At 37.6% G+C, this 15,467-nt stretch overlaps 1 protein-coding gene across 8 annotated transcripts in view; it reads right to left on the bottom strand.

Moving 5' to 3' along the window:
* The window catches only part of UTRN (utrophin), a 550,217-nt gene that overhangs the window by 234,298 nt on the left and 300,452 nt on the right, over nt 1–15,467 (bottom strand). The gene's annotated exons all lie outside the window — the stretch shown is intronic.

Here is a 15,467-nt window from a genome sequence, read left to right as displayed (position 1 = left end):
TGAAAGAAACCAGACACAAAAGGCCACATATTGTGTGATTCCATTTATATGAACTACTTAAAAGAAGTAAATCCATAGAAGGAGAAAGTAGATTAGTTGCTGACTAGGACTGGAAGGTAGAGGGAAATGGGGACAGACTGCTAATGGGTGGTGGGTTTCTTTTCAGGGTGATAAACTGTTCTGAAATTAAGAGTCTGGTAATGGCTGCACAACAGAGAAAATATACTAAAAGCCATTAAGTTGTACACTTTCAAAGGGTGAATTTCATGGTATATGAACTGTTATCACAATTTAAAAATCAACACATGTAATATGATCTTATTTACATATTTTTTCTATCTGTCCATCCACTCATCCATCCATTTATCATCATCCATCTGTCTTTCTATCTGTATATACAGATAGAGGGAGAAATGTCTGGAACACTAACCTAATATTAAAATAGTTCCAGGTGCTAGGATTTGATGTGGTTTACTTTCCTATTTGTACTTTTCTGCATTCTTTGAATTTATAATAAACAAGTATCTTTTTTACATATCAATAAACACATTCCTTTTAAAAAATGGGTAAAAGATGTAAACAGACATATCATCATAGAAGATGTATGGATAGCAGGAAGCACATGAAAAGCTACTCAACATCAGTAACTATCAGAAAAATGTAAATCCAATCCACAATGAGATATCACTACATATTAGAATGGCTTTAAGAAAATGACCGAACCAAGTGCTGATAAGAATGTAAAGTAATTGCAACTCTCATACACTGCAGGTAGGAGTGTAAAATGGTATGGCCATATTGAAAAACAGTTTGGCAGTTTTTTATAAAGTTAACCATGCACTTAAGATACAAGCCAGCAATCCTATTCCTAAGTATTTACCCAAGAGAAATGAAAACATATGCCTACACAAAACCTGTACGCAAATGATCATAGCAGCTTTATTCATAATGGTCCAAAACTCATAATAACCCAAATGTCATCAGCTAGTAAATAGATAAACTGGGGTACATGCATATAATGGAATACTACTGAGCAATAAAAATCTAAAAACTAATGATGTATATACATCAACATGAATGGAACCTCAAATGCATTTTGCTAAGTGAAAGAAGCCAGACATAAAAGCTACATACTACGATCCCATTTATATGACATTCTGGAATGTCATCAACTTCAACTCAGCATTTACTTACTGAAAAACCACCAACAGTGTTTGGCTGCCTACAGAACAAATTCAAATTGCTTCTGCTGGAACTCAGTGTCCTCCATAATCTATCACTAACTTACTTTTCCAGCTTTACGCCCCTAGTTATTTCCAATAGTTCAGATCAAAGTGGTATGTTCCTTTTTCTCTAGAATATTCTTAATACTATGTCCACATAATTTTATACCCACATAAAAAATGTCCTTCTGACAATCTTCACCTATCAAATTCCTTCCAATCCTTTAAGGGTTAAAGTTACCTCCTTCAGAACATCTCAGCCCAATTAGGTTTCCTTGTCCTGAGTTCGTAAAAGGTCAAAACCCCTCTTCATTCAGAAATTCATCATATATACCCTGGAAAAGCCCTTAGATTGTGATCTTATTTCACCCTTAAATTTTACTTTATCTATATCATAGAGATTTCTTGTCTGTCTCCCTGTTCCATAAACTCACTATGGGCAGAAGCAGACTTTTGTATCTCCGTATCATAATGCTTTTTATAATTACCTCCTTTAAAATTACCTTTAAAATTACCTTTAAAATTACCTCCTTTAAATTTACCTTTTAAATTTAAAAGGTAAATTTAAAATTTACCTTTTAAAATTACCTCCCAAACTCCACTTTTCAAGAAGCTACTGACAGAAGTCCTCTACAATACCTAGTTTGTAAATCCAGAAAGAAGACAATATAAGAAGCTTAAAAACAAGAAATCCAACAGGCTCTCATGCTAATGGTGAAAGGAGATCTCAGAAAAGAGGGCAATGCACCAAACTGGATCAGATGAGGGCTGTCTTCACCATTCCAGCTGTTATGTTTCTTGTTTTAATTTGACAAAATTAACAAAGGAGACACTCTGACAAAACAATAACTCAAAAGAGGACAAAAACAAACAAACTCCATGAGATCCTAGGAGGAAAGCACAGAAAATCCCCAGGATAATGGCTGCGCAGCAGACCTGGAAAGCTGTCTCCAGAGCAAATGTCTACAAGAAAAAATATTAGAAGTGATAGACTGCTTAATGTGATTGACCTTGTCAATCACTGACAGGCTATTGGAAAATGTGGGAAGAATTAGCAATAGGTGCAAAGAAAACTAAGCGTATAAAAACAAGGCAATTATTAATTTCAGGTAAAATAAACAGAGAAGAAGCAAAATCATAGTAAACTTTAGTGCCTGGCTGTTAATGATGTTTAGACAGGCATAATAACGTCAACACTGAATATCTGCTTCTCTAAAAAGTCAATGATAAGATGGTACAGCCACTATGGAAAACAATATGGCAGTTCCTCAAAAACATAAAAATAGAACTAACATGATCAAGCAAGGGGAAGAAAAAAGCTGCCGCTAGGGAGAGGGACTGTAGTGAGTAGTGAGAGTACCACTATACTCTATTATAAATCTTTCAGTATTTTAAATATTTTTGTAATCATATTCATATATTTAATTTTTTATATTTAGAAGTTATCCACCAGAATTTGGGTGGTTGGTGGTGATGGTGTTTTATCTTCCACCTAACCCTGCCCATATTTTCAATTATTAAAATATCAACTGAAGAAAATACTAAGAATAGCCAGGGCTTCCCTGGTGGCGCAGCGGTTGAGAGTCCGCCTGACGATGCAGGGGACTCGGGTTCGTGCCCCGGTCCGGGAAGATCCCACATGCTGCAGAGCAGCTGGGCCCGTGAGTCATGGCCGCTGAGCCTGCACGTCCGGAGCCTGTGCTCCGCAATGGGAGAGGCCACAACAGTGAGAGGCCCACGTACAGCAAAAAAAAAAAAAAAAGAATACCCAAATAAAGATTGTGACAAAAAAGTATAAGAATTTAAGGAGTATACAGGCACAATTAATCAGCCATGAACAGATGATTCTAACTTTAAGAACACTCATATAAAATTTAGTAATTATAAAATTTAGTAAAGTAGACTATTCTTATTTTAAGAACACATATAAAATTTAGTAATTATAAAATTTAGCAAAGTCAAACACGTTCAGCTTACATAATCAATATCTTTTATTCTTAAGAATATTCACACGTACATAACAGGTTATGTGGCAAACAGCTAATGTAGAAACACATCATTATGAATTAGCTCTATTAAACCCTAAGAATGCCCAGACTAGGGAAAAGGATGCAAATGTCTAAGAACCTCATGGGTGAAGGCAGAGATTCCCTCTACTTGAGAGACACTTACAAACTTAGCAAGCATGAAGGAAGGACCAGGCTAGCAGGGGAGGTGGAAAGCCTAAAGTGATGCTTCAGAGGAAAAGGGAGCTAAGAGAATCATGAGCGCTTGACCTTAGACAATGTTGGTTCCACTGGGTTGGGTAACACCAGCAGCATACTTTGGTGACCAGTGGAACATTCTGAATCCAGAAGCTAGGGCATTTATTGTAAAACTGTCAAATTATCTACTAGTCATCAGTGGGAAAAGAGATTCTCCTTCAAAAGTATTCACTTTGTAGGAAACTGCTAAAAAATAACTTTTAGACAATGGTTAAGAGATGTCTACTTTATTGGTTACTAAAGCAAAAGAATACAGGTTTTGGATCAAGGCAGACATGGCTCCTCCACTGACTAGCTGTGAAACCTGGGGCAGTTGCCCACCTCCTCACGCATCATTTTCATCATCCCTAAACTCCACTTGCCACACAAGGTTCTCCACAAGGTCTGAGTCTTGCTTACCTTTCCAAGTATCATCTCATCATTCCAAGCCTCATGCCACCTACAAAAACGAACCAATTACTAACCCTCAAAGTGGTCACTGTTTCCCATCCAGAGCTTTACTTTTTATTTCTTTTACTTTAAATATCCTTCCTAACCCCTCCATCCCCCCACTAAACTTTTCCCTTTCCACCTGGTTAATTTCTACTTACCCTACAGAACCTGGTGCAGATACTTTCCAAACCTATAGTATCTCATTCCATAGCATCCCATAATTTCTCTTATGGTGCCTATTAGCAGGCCATTACTGCTGTAACAACAAATCACCACAAACATAGTGGCTTATAACATTTTTCCCTAACCTTGTATATGAATTTGGTGAAATACTGGGAAAGTAATTTTATTTATAGGATGCAAATGGGCAATTTAATAATAAATGTCCTAGGGACTTTTTTAAAATTCACGAATATCTGGTGTCATAGTTTTTTTATCATGATGACAATCAACAACTAAAAATAATGAACATACTGAAAACTAAACTCTATTTACAGCAGTCCGAATTGTCTTCCTGTTATTATAATAAATATACATTTTAAAATGTATAACCATAGTATTTATACTTATAATCTGATTTTTGAAATTAATATAATTTCATATGAAATCTGTAACAGAATATAGCTAAAAGGTATCAGCTGTCCACATCATTCATTTTATTCTTTTTTTAAAAGGCTAGAGTATGGTATACTGGACACGACAGGACACTACAAGAACCTTTTATTTATTTTCAAGGAATTTCACATGATTTATCATAATACCATAAGGCAAAAAAATCACTAAAATTAGGTGCTCAGAAGTATGTACACACACTTTATGACACAGGCTAATAAATTACTTCTAATGCCATTTATACACTGCTCTCAGAAGGAAACCACCTAATTTTACCACCTCTGCCATTTACTAGCTATATGCCTTGGGGTAACCACTTCAAATCTCCAATTTTCTTTTTCCATCCTTAAAATAAAGAGCTTGGACTAGTTGAGTAAAGGGCCCGTGTCAGACTCTCTAGGGGTCCTTTTAAAACTACAAATTCCATCATAGAGATTATAAAACCTACTGGAAGAGTTCCTCCATTCTCACTCCATCCCTAACTTCAAATTCAGCTTCATTAAGAATCACTGCATGTAGGGACTTCCCTCATGGTCCAGTGGGTAAGACTCCGCACTCCCAATGCAGGGGGTCCAAGTTCAATCCCTGGCTGAGGAACTAGATCCCGCATCCATGCTGCAACTAAAGTCTGCATGCCGCAGCTAAGAAGTACACATGCCACACTAAAGATCCTGCATGCCGCAGGATTTTAAGTTCAGGAAATTATGGCTACTAGACAAAGGCAGAAAAGTGTTTTTTTTTTTAAATCCTGTAAAACCCACAAATCATAAAGAATAAAGATAGGCTGAAATCCTAAAAGAACTTTTGAAGTTTAGAAGGATAATTTTAGCAAAAAAATTTTTTTACTTCAAACAGAAGTAGCAGACTATAGAATTCTTTAATGCAAGAAATGGTGCAGACTGAAAGTATAAATAACTTCTCATAAAAGATTTAAAGAATGTATCTGTGGCAGATTTATAATAGTTTATGTTAAAGGGGACTTGGATTTTTAAAATGTAAACTCAGCTTTTTTTTTTTTTTTTTTTTTTTTTTTTTTTTTTTTTATAGTGTTTATTTATTTTTACTTGTTGACAGTTTGCTTTATTTATGGCTGTGTTGGGTCTTCGTTTCTGTGCGAGGGCTTTCTCTAGTTGTGGCAAGCGGGGGCCACTCTTCATCGCGGTGCGCGGGCCTCTCACTATCGCGGCCTCTCTTGTTGTGGAGCGCAGGCTCCAGACGCGCAGGCTCAGTAATTGTGGCTCACGGGCCCAGTTGCTCCGCGGCATGTGGGATCTTCCCAGACCAGGGCTCGAACCCGTGTCCCCTGCATTGGCAGGCAGATTCTCAACCACTGCGCCACCAGGGAAGCCCCGTAAACTCAGCTTTTAAAGAGATTTCTGTTATAAAAGCAACTATGATAGGCTACAAAATAGCTTATAGTCATTTTGTAGCATTACAAAACATGGCCACCCATATAACTGAATTTTTAAAATGTTATTTTAAATGTTAAATAATGCTTCATTTTTAAGCTACAAGATATAATATTGTTTAATCAAATGTGCATGTGCTTATAATTGGTCAAAAGAGTGTCTGAACACAAGTAGATATGTCTTTTTTTTTAAGACGTCAATGGAAAAGAGTGTCTTAGCAAACCCACAGATATGTGTTGCTAAATTTTGGTATACTTTAAAGGTGATGTTTACAGTTACATGAGATTTAAATATATTTACCTCTTCTAGAGTGGAAAATAGTAGCATCAGTAGTTTGAGTGGCATGTAAAAAACTTACAATGAAACAATTCTTTAAGTTTCCCATTGAGTACCTTCACAAGGTAATTTGTCCTTTGGTGTATAAAGTATCATTTAGCTAGGAAATATATTAAAGCACACTTTAATGCAGTGGATTTAATGAAGAATTAGTCACTGAAGATATCCCCAACCATCTATGGTACTTTGTGACCAGTCTCTGTTGCACAGAGATTGGGTCATCATCAGGCACTTAAAAATTCACTCCATGGAACTCAAGGAGACTGTTCTAAGCTGCTAATACCACACCACTTGGGAAGCTTAAGAGAGGTACCCGCAACCCCGCTATTCAAGACAGAACTATTCCTATGTGAGGATTTATCACACCACATCCTATTTCCCTTTTAACTAAGTCACTACCAGATATTTGGTCTTAGCCAACCATTACCAGACCATAACCCCAATACTGCTCCATACCTTTCCCAACCTACCCCCAAAACCCTTCTTCCATTAAGCCTGGAAACCTATTCTATGATTGGGAGATTCCTCAGATCGATCCTTTTACCCTGCCTTAAGTGAAATTGGTTTCCCTAGTGCCATCAATTTGTCTGCAGACTTCTAACGAAGTCTTTTTCTTTTTTCTCTCAGACCCTATATGCCTCGTGATGCACAACTGTTGGAATGAGGGTCCGCCTCCTTCGATTTGCTACTTCCAAGCCGCTGTTCTCCCACCTTCCAGGCAAAATCCTACTCCTTCAAAGCAGGAGACATTTTCCATTATGTTCATATACTGACCTCCAGGTCCATGGTAACTGCACATAGGCTGCTCACTGCCTCAACAGGTACGTGGAGTCTGAAATCCAACTCAAGATCTGCTTGCCAAGCCATAGGCTCCAGTGAGGGACTGCACCTCCCAGGGAAAGGGACATGATAGACACCATTATGCACTAGTGCATCCCGGTCTCCATTACCTTACAAATACCTTCCTCTCCCCTGCTCCCTCTCCGTCTGACTTTTCATCTGCATTCTTTCTACTTGCCTCCGAGTAGATACACATTGCTAAAGAACACCACAACAGGGCTATCTTTCCTTTACATTATTATAATAAATCACAAATAGGCACCCATCACTGCCCAGCACTAAAGTCCCCCTAGGAAGCTCTCTGTCCCACCCACCTAGATTCTACAACTGATCCTCTTTCTTCAAACTTCTCTCAGTCACACTTCCAGCCTCACTGAGAGCACACCTCATGGATCATAAAGAAAGCAGAAGTCATTGCACTGAGAATATGTCATCCTCCCACTACTAAGGCTCCAATCCACATGCATCTATACTCATCTTCTCACTGTCCTTCCTGTCATAATGGAAAAAGCATCCCAGCTCTAACCAAACTCAATTCTACAGATCTCACCTTATCAACAGAAGGACTTCTTTCCTCTTCCTTTGTCACCTCAGTCTGACATCACTCTACTAGATCATTCCCATGAGCATACACACATGCTTTATTCTCATGTCCCATTTTAAAGAAAAGTCATTCACCTCTCTTTAACCTTCATTGCTTTCCAGGTACTACCTAATCTCTCTGCCTCTGTTTACAACAAACTTCTCTGGTGATCTTTCCACAAATCATTTCTATTTCCCCAACTTGATCTCATTCTCTACTTTCTACCCCATTACTCCCTTGAAATTGCTCTTTTCAAAATCACCAGAATCTTCAAAATGTGGAATTCCAGGAATGGTGTTGTGTCATCTTTTTGAATTTCTCAGCCTAATTAAACACAATGGATCATTCCCTCTTAGAAATATTATCCTCTCTCCATTCCCTCTTAAAAATATTTTCTTCCCTATACTTTTGAACACCTGGATTTTGTTTCTACTTCATTCGAAGATTTTTCTGAGCCTTTTCTGTTCTCTTTTCCTTTTTTTGCTCCATCACCAAACCCTAGACTTTGTGGACTCAATCCATCTCCCTCTTCTCCATCTTTATTCTTTTCCCAGTGATCTCATCCAGTCCCACAGATTTAACCTCCACTGTAGATGCTAAGAACTCCCCAATTCCTATCTGAGCTCTGGAATGTTTGAGCTCCAGATTCACATATCCAATTATCTATTTGACCTATACACTTGGATATCTAATAGGCATCTCAAATGAGCACGTCAAAATCCAGTTCTTGAACTTTTTCTCCCAGAAACTCCCATAGCCTTTTCCAGTGAATGGTACTACCACTCATCCTTTCACAAAGTGCCATCTTAGATTGTTTCCACTCCCCCAAATTACATATCTAATCCATCAAACATCTTTTCTACTTCTGAAGTACATCTCAAAAGCCATGACCTTCTTTCCACCATTGCTGGTACACAATATCCCAGGATACTCACCATCTCTCACCTGGACCACAATAATCACTTCTTTACTGGCTGTCCCAATTATTCTCTTACACCCCTAAAATATATTCTCCTCATAAGACTAAGCAAGATTCGATTGAATATTATAAATTAGATAGTGTCATCCCTTGCTTACTGATTCCAATAGCTTTCCATTGTACTTAATATCCAAACCCTTTCCCATGTCTTACAAAGTTCCGCATGATGTTGCCTCTGCCTCCCTCTTCTACCACTTCTTAAGCCCCTTATTCATTTTATTTCAACCACATTCTATGCTGTTTCCCGCCTCATGACTTTTACCTTTGCTGCTGACCCTAGAATTTTTTTCAGATGGTTCTTCTTAACCTGAATCAGCTCAAATGCTGCCTTTTGCCTTATGCTTTCTAAATTTAGCCAAGCTAAATAATTCCCTCTCTTAGGTAGCACCTCTTTAGTTTCTTTTGCCTCCAAAATCATCATCTATAATTATGTATTATTTTCTTTTTACTACCTGGATCTTCCTATGAAAGGTAAGCTTCCTGGGGGGTAGGCACAGAGCACTGTTTATGGCTGAAGCTTCAGGGCTGATCACAGAGCTTGACAAAGATAAGGTTAAATAAATAAACATGTAATGAACTAACTCATGGGAAAAAAGAACAAATGAAAGCAAAGACAAAGGCTACAGGCACTGGTCCTTTAGGTTGTTTATTATGGAGTTAAATGCATTAAGAAAATAACTGCTTGCTTGAGCTTGTTATATACAAAATGAAAACATTAGTACTGTTAGGTATGTACCACGAAGACATTATTGGTAAATTTTTTTCAAAGGCAATAAAACAGTAATTGAAATATTAAAACAATATAACAAAAAAGGAAAATAAAGAAGAGTATAATTTTTACACTTTTCTTCTTTACCAGTTTCCTTCCCAGCTCAGAAGGGAAAACTAAAAACGAAATGCTAGCAATGAAAAGAAAAGAAACAGGTTGGAAAATAAAGGTAACATTCAGGGAAAGAAGTAAGCTTCGGAGAGGATAAATCAAATTGACTGACCCAAATCTCATACCAGCATACAGGCTCAAAGGATATGGCTACCAGTACTTTTCACCTAAGCTCATTAATTTGGGAGTGACAGCTGCTACAACACTCATTTTAAGAGTGCAAAGGATGGGCCAGGTTGATGTCAGGCCATAGGACACAATCCCCATATGAGTATCTCCACTGACCACAGTTCAAAGAAACTGGCCAAATCAAACAATGGATAAATGCTGAAAAAGAACATTTCATTTTTATTAGTCAGTTGGGACAATAAACAATCACTGCTGAAAAAGTAATAACAGAAATAATGAAAGTTTCAAAATATACAATAAAAATAACTGGGAAAGCAATCAAAGGCAAATTCAAATTTTTGGAATGTAATGTTTTCAAAATAATCAAGGGCTTCACAAATTCAGTCTTTAGTATACACAATATTTATATAACCCCTTGTAAACTATGTGCATTCCACATGTCCAGCAGGACGTTATTAACAAGTTAATGAACATTAATTAGAAAGACAGTGTCATTTCTAAAGAAGAAAGTTCCTTCACTAGATAAATCTGTATTTGTGGCTGTCACATGAAATAAACTTTAAAAAATACTACACCCTTTCTTTCCAGGACGGTTACACTTCTGCCTAGGCAGAAAACACTTAAATGCAATGTAAATTCAGCAACTGTGATGATTTTACTAACTGCTATGGTCTGAATGTATCTGTCCTCCTCAAATTCCTATGTTGAAATCTTAATGCCCAATGCGATGGTATTAGGAGGTCGGTTGGCCTTTGGGAGATGATTAGGTCTTGAGGGCAAAGCCACCATGAATGAGGTTAATGACCTTATAAAAGAGGCCTGAGAAAGCTCTCGTATCCCTTCTGCCACATAGGGAAAGGAGAAGTCTGCTACCGGGAAAAGGGTCTTCACCCGACCATGCTGGCACCCTGATCTTGGACTTCCAGCCTCCCGAAATTTGAGAAGTACATTTCTGTAGTTTCTAAGCCACCCAGTCTGTGGAGTTTGTTACAGAAGACTGAACAGACTAAGACACTAACAAGAAAATTGTATTTTCTAAAAGTTTCATCTGGTAATAAACATTTAGAATATATATACCGCACTCAGTAAATCAGATAACCAATTATTTTCTCATTAATGTAAATCGAGACTATTCAAAATGACTACAGACAAACAACTGACGATGACTAAACCTTCCGCTAATTTAACCATAGACAGTACTGTACAACAGACCAAAGGGCAACGGATTTATAAGGAACACATAATATGACAGAGCAGATGATAATAATTTGGGGTAAACTTTTGTTGAGCACATACCATGTATGAGGAACCTTTATACCTAATTCTTGACCCTAACAATAATCTTACCCATTAGATATGTGCTCTGCTTTACAACCAAGAAATTGAGATTCAGTGAGTTGAAATAACTTGGTCAAAGTTCACACAGATGGTAAGTGAATAAGCCAGGATGTTAATCAAGGATTGCCAGATACCAGAGCCAGTGTGCTTTTCGTCCTGCCTGTATAAACCGAGAAATGCCTTAAAGTAGGCAGCAAAAGATGGCTTCCGGGGGATGGAGGGCAAAGAGAAAAATACATAATAATTAATGATCTATAGGATATTCTTTATAACATAAAGTTATATTGTCTCGTTTCCTTCATAATGTTTCAGCATAAATAACTATGTGTGTATATGTATGTGTGCAAGTATGTGTGTATGTGTACATACATACACATATACATGAACATATGCACTCCAGGGTTAAAATAACATTTCAGACCCACATGAGGCATCTACACTCTGAAAGTTACTATAAGCCCATTTCAATTATCGTTATCTCAATTTGCACTACAAAATTTGTTAACTGGCATTAAGAAATGTAAGAAAAAAATTTCACCAGCAAAAAGAATAGTGGTCAAGATACGTCAATTAGTTTAAAATGTTAGAGACAGACCTGTTGTTTACAGAACCCAAAATATTGGGAGCTAGTTATGTTTAAGAATTAATCATTTTTTGTACATTAGAAAACTATTATTATGAATGTATCTAAACGACATGTTAGCCCCAACCACGCCCTGAGGGAGCAAACACATTAATATTTCTGCAGCTCGGAACAAGGCTATTCACACTACGCGGGATAAATAGACCATAATAAATAGCCTCACGTCAATTCAAAGCTTTCTGTTATCAGTGAGTATTGGATTGCGGGTGGTAGATAAGGGAACGTGAATAGCCAAATGACTTAGTCCCATTGCAATTCAGACAAAACATTTCCTTTGAATGCTGACATTAAATTTCACATATTGTACCGCAATAATAGTGTTCCGTGTGCAAAGTAATAGCCCTTCACCGCTCCAGAATTTGGCTGACTACAAGGCACATTCAGAACACAGCTGGGAGATGAGAGAAGAGCCATGGTGTAAAGGTGCTCCAGGGCCAGCCACCTCAGCAGGCACAATGGCCATGTACTAGAGAGAGTTACATTTATTCGTAGCAGAGGCCCCCATATCCTTAATCAGATCTGGTTTCTAAACTCAACACAGATAAGAACCAGTAAGTAGAATCACAAAGATCTGAGAGGTGGGTACTCAGAACCGTCATCGGCAAGAGCTGAAGTTCTGACGGCAAAGAAGAAAAATAAAGCGATTTTTTAAGAAAGATAAAAGCCCAACTGCAAAGTCAAAAAAGGCTTGGATTCCAATCTCAGCTCTGCCTGTATGAGCTCTGTGATCTCGGGTATTCCTTAACTTCTCTCTACTTCAGTTTGTTCATCGATATAATGTTGATGAAAATTCTGCCTATCTCCTATGGGTATTCAGAGGATTAAATAAAATAATGCAAGTGAAGAGCTTAGCACAGAGCCCAACAATTAGGAGATGCCCAATAAAATTTATACGCTAAAAATGAAGCACAAAATCTCACAAAGCATAGCAGCCTGAAAAAATTCACCACCAATTCTTCAGAGCGTGGAGAGCATTGTCAAAATTTAATAAAGAAAAATATCACCTTGGTTCTGCCTTGTACCTTGGAACGTGTCATTTAACTTGTCTGAGGGAGTATTAGAGTAAGCATTCTCGATGGAAGAAAGTATGGTTCTTGGTGGTGCGAGGTGGCGGAGGGGAGTGGGAAAGATCTACTCTTTTTACGTATAAAGCATAAAGTACAGAAACAGATACACAGGATACCCACGGTATTAAAATGTCCTGTGGGCAAGTATCTGAAAAGGCTCCTTAGGCGGGGTGGATAATGTAAAAAAGGTTGAGAAACACTTGTTTAAATGAACTGTAAGGTCAGGTACAGCTCTTATAGTTCCTTAATTCTCTCTTCATAACAATAATGCCAAGAATTCAAAGAATGTTTAATATAGGTTCATGTACTTTGCTAAAGAAGGCAAGGAAAGATTTGTATATTTCAGGAAGATCTTCAATTAAACAGTTAGAAATTGTAAATAAAATTGTGTTTAAAAGATAAAATCCTAGCAATACATAGAAAACCCAGCTATCACTATGATGGGATCCCGTGAGCCACAGTTTTGTTGTATTTTCTCTGCTTTATAGATAATAACATACCTAAACCATATCTAAATATTAACATGTTTACTTATGTCCCCTAAAACGCAGAAAGAAAATAGAATAAAGACAATGACTTGTAACTACCATAAAACTGGAACACTGTGGTTGTCTTAGCTATGATAAATGAAAGATCACCCTGGAATATAATTCATCTTTAATTGCCTCTTCCATCTAATCTAACCACTGCTGTAGGCTGTCTTAAAATATTTACAAAGTAAAAGCAAAAAAAGAACTGGAATTGCTAAATAAAGCTGGCCACACATTCCTAAGTGATCAATTTTTCTGGTATTGTTTACAATAAAAACAAAGTCGTAATTCTTACAGCAGACGGAATTTGTGGAAACACATAGATAAAGTATGCTTAAGGACGATCTCTCTTAATGTTAAGGCTGGGTTTTTTTGTTTTGTTTTTTTTTTTTGTGTTACACGGGCCTCTCACTGTTGCGGCCTCTCCCGTTGCGGAGCACAGGCTCCGGACGCGCAGGCTCAGCGGCCATGGCTCACGGACCCAGCCGCTCCGCGGCATGTGGGATCTTCCCAGACCGGGGCACGAACCCACGTCCCCTTCATCGGCAGGCGGACTCTCAACCACTGTGCCACCAGGGAAGCCCAAGGCTGGGTTTTTTAACTGAGATATAATTGACATACAACACTGTATTAGCCTTAGGTGTACAACAATGATTTGATATATGTATATATTGCAAAATGATTAGCACAGTAAATTTAGTTAACATCCATCACTAAACATGGTTACACATTTTTCTTGTGATAACTTTTAAGATTTAGTGACTTTCATACACAATGTACAGTACTGTTAACTATAATCACCATGCTGTATCTTACATCCCCAGAAATTATCTTGTAACTAGAAATTTGTACTTTAAAGCTGTTTTTAATTCCTCCTCTTCCCTGCCTTAGTTTTGGGATTCTTACTATATCCAAATTACCTGTTACAACAAGAGAAAAGCAGTTGTACTAAAATGCTAGAAAGACCAATATTATAACTATATTCTGCTTTAAACACTTTGAAGTTTTGTATTTGCTATCCTTGTCTTTATATTCTCCAGAATCCTAGGGATATGCAGCAACACATTCATGTTCACATACTGACTCATAATTCTTTTAAGTTTCCCCAGATGTACATTAGAGACTCTAACTAAAAATGACATTCTAAAAATGTACAAAATACCTCCATATCAAACCATTACTACATGCTTGTCCATACTTTATTACCAGTAATATATATCATAAAGTGTTCTGATATTATCCATTTTATTCACTGCAAAATAAATGTGGTTTTGATATCAAGTTAGCTTTCAGGCAGTTGCATCTGAATATTCAAGATGTGTGAAACCATAATTTCATTCAGACACAGGTATTCACGGTACTATGCAGGAAGCAAACAGTGTCTTACTGATGATGAATATAAATATGCAGTCTTAAAGGATGCTAACCATTGTTTAAAAGTGCCTCAAAGTCTAGATGCTCAAGCGACAGAAAAATTTCTCTTATAAACACGTATGCTATTTTAGACTGCTCCAAATATACTGACAAGATAAAGTAATGAAAAGAAAAGATAATAAGTTAGTTGAAGCCCAACATATACTTAGTATACTTCAGGAGACTAGTGGGGATCCATGTGTTCTCAGCCAAAACCGAGGATGACCTGACCAAATAGCATACTGTTTTAATTACCGTTAGGGATATTATTACCCTGATGCCTCTGTAATACCTAAGTGTTCCTTACCATCAGAGTACTACAAAATGTACTCAAGAGGCATAAGAAAATCAGAACACATAAAATGATCACGGGCAAGGTTTAGACTCATTCAAGGAAAAATTCCATTGCAGAAACTCAAGTACCTAATGTATAAATATACACTCTGTACTAAGTGTGATAATACTAACTCAGTACAGCATAAAAATTTAAAAATAATAATAAAATATGTGACCTGTTCCACACGCTTCCATGAGAAAGCCAAAGCAATCAAATTCTCAACTTGGGCTTCCCTGGTGGTACAGTGGTTGAGAGTCCGCCTGCCGATGAAGGGGACACGGGTTCGTGCCCCAGTCCGGGAAGATCCCACATGCCGCGGAGCGGCTGGGCGTGTGAGCCATGGCCGCTGAGCCTGCGCGTCCGGAGCCTGTGCTCCGCAACAGGAGAGGCCACAACAGTGAGAGGCACGCATACCGCAAAAAAAAAAAAAAAATTATCAACTTGACAACATA

Source organism: Neophocaena asiaeorientalis, unplaced genomic scaffold (genome assembly GCF_003031525.2).
Source record: "Neophocaena asiaeorientalis asiaeorientalis breed wild unplaced genomic scaffold, Neophocaena_asiaeorientalis_V1.1 scaffold123, whole genome shotgun sequence".
Classification (NCBI taxonomy): Eukaryota; Metazoa; Chordata; class Mammalia; order Artiodactyla; family Phocoenidae; genus Neophocaena; species Neophocaena asiaeorientalis.
This window is presented reverse-complemented; position numbering and strand designations above follow the sequence as displayed.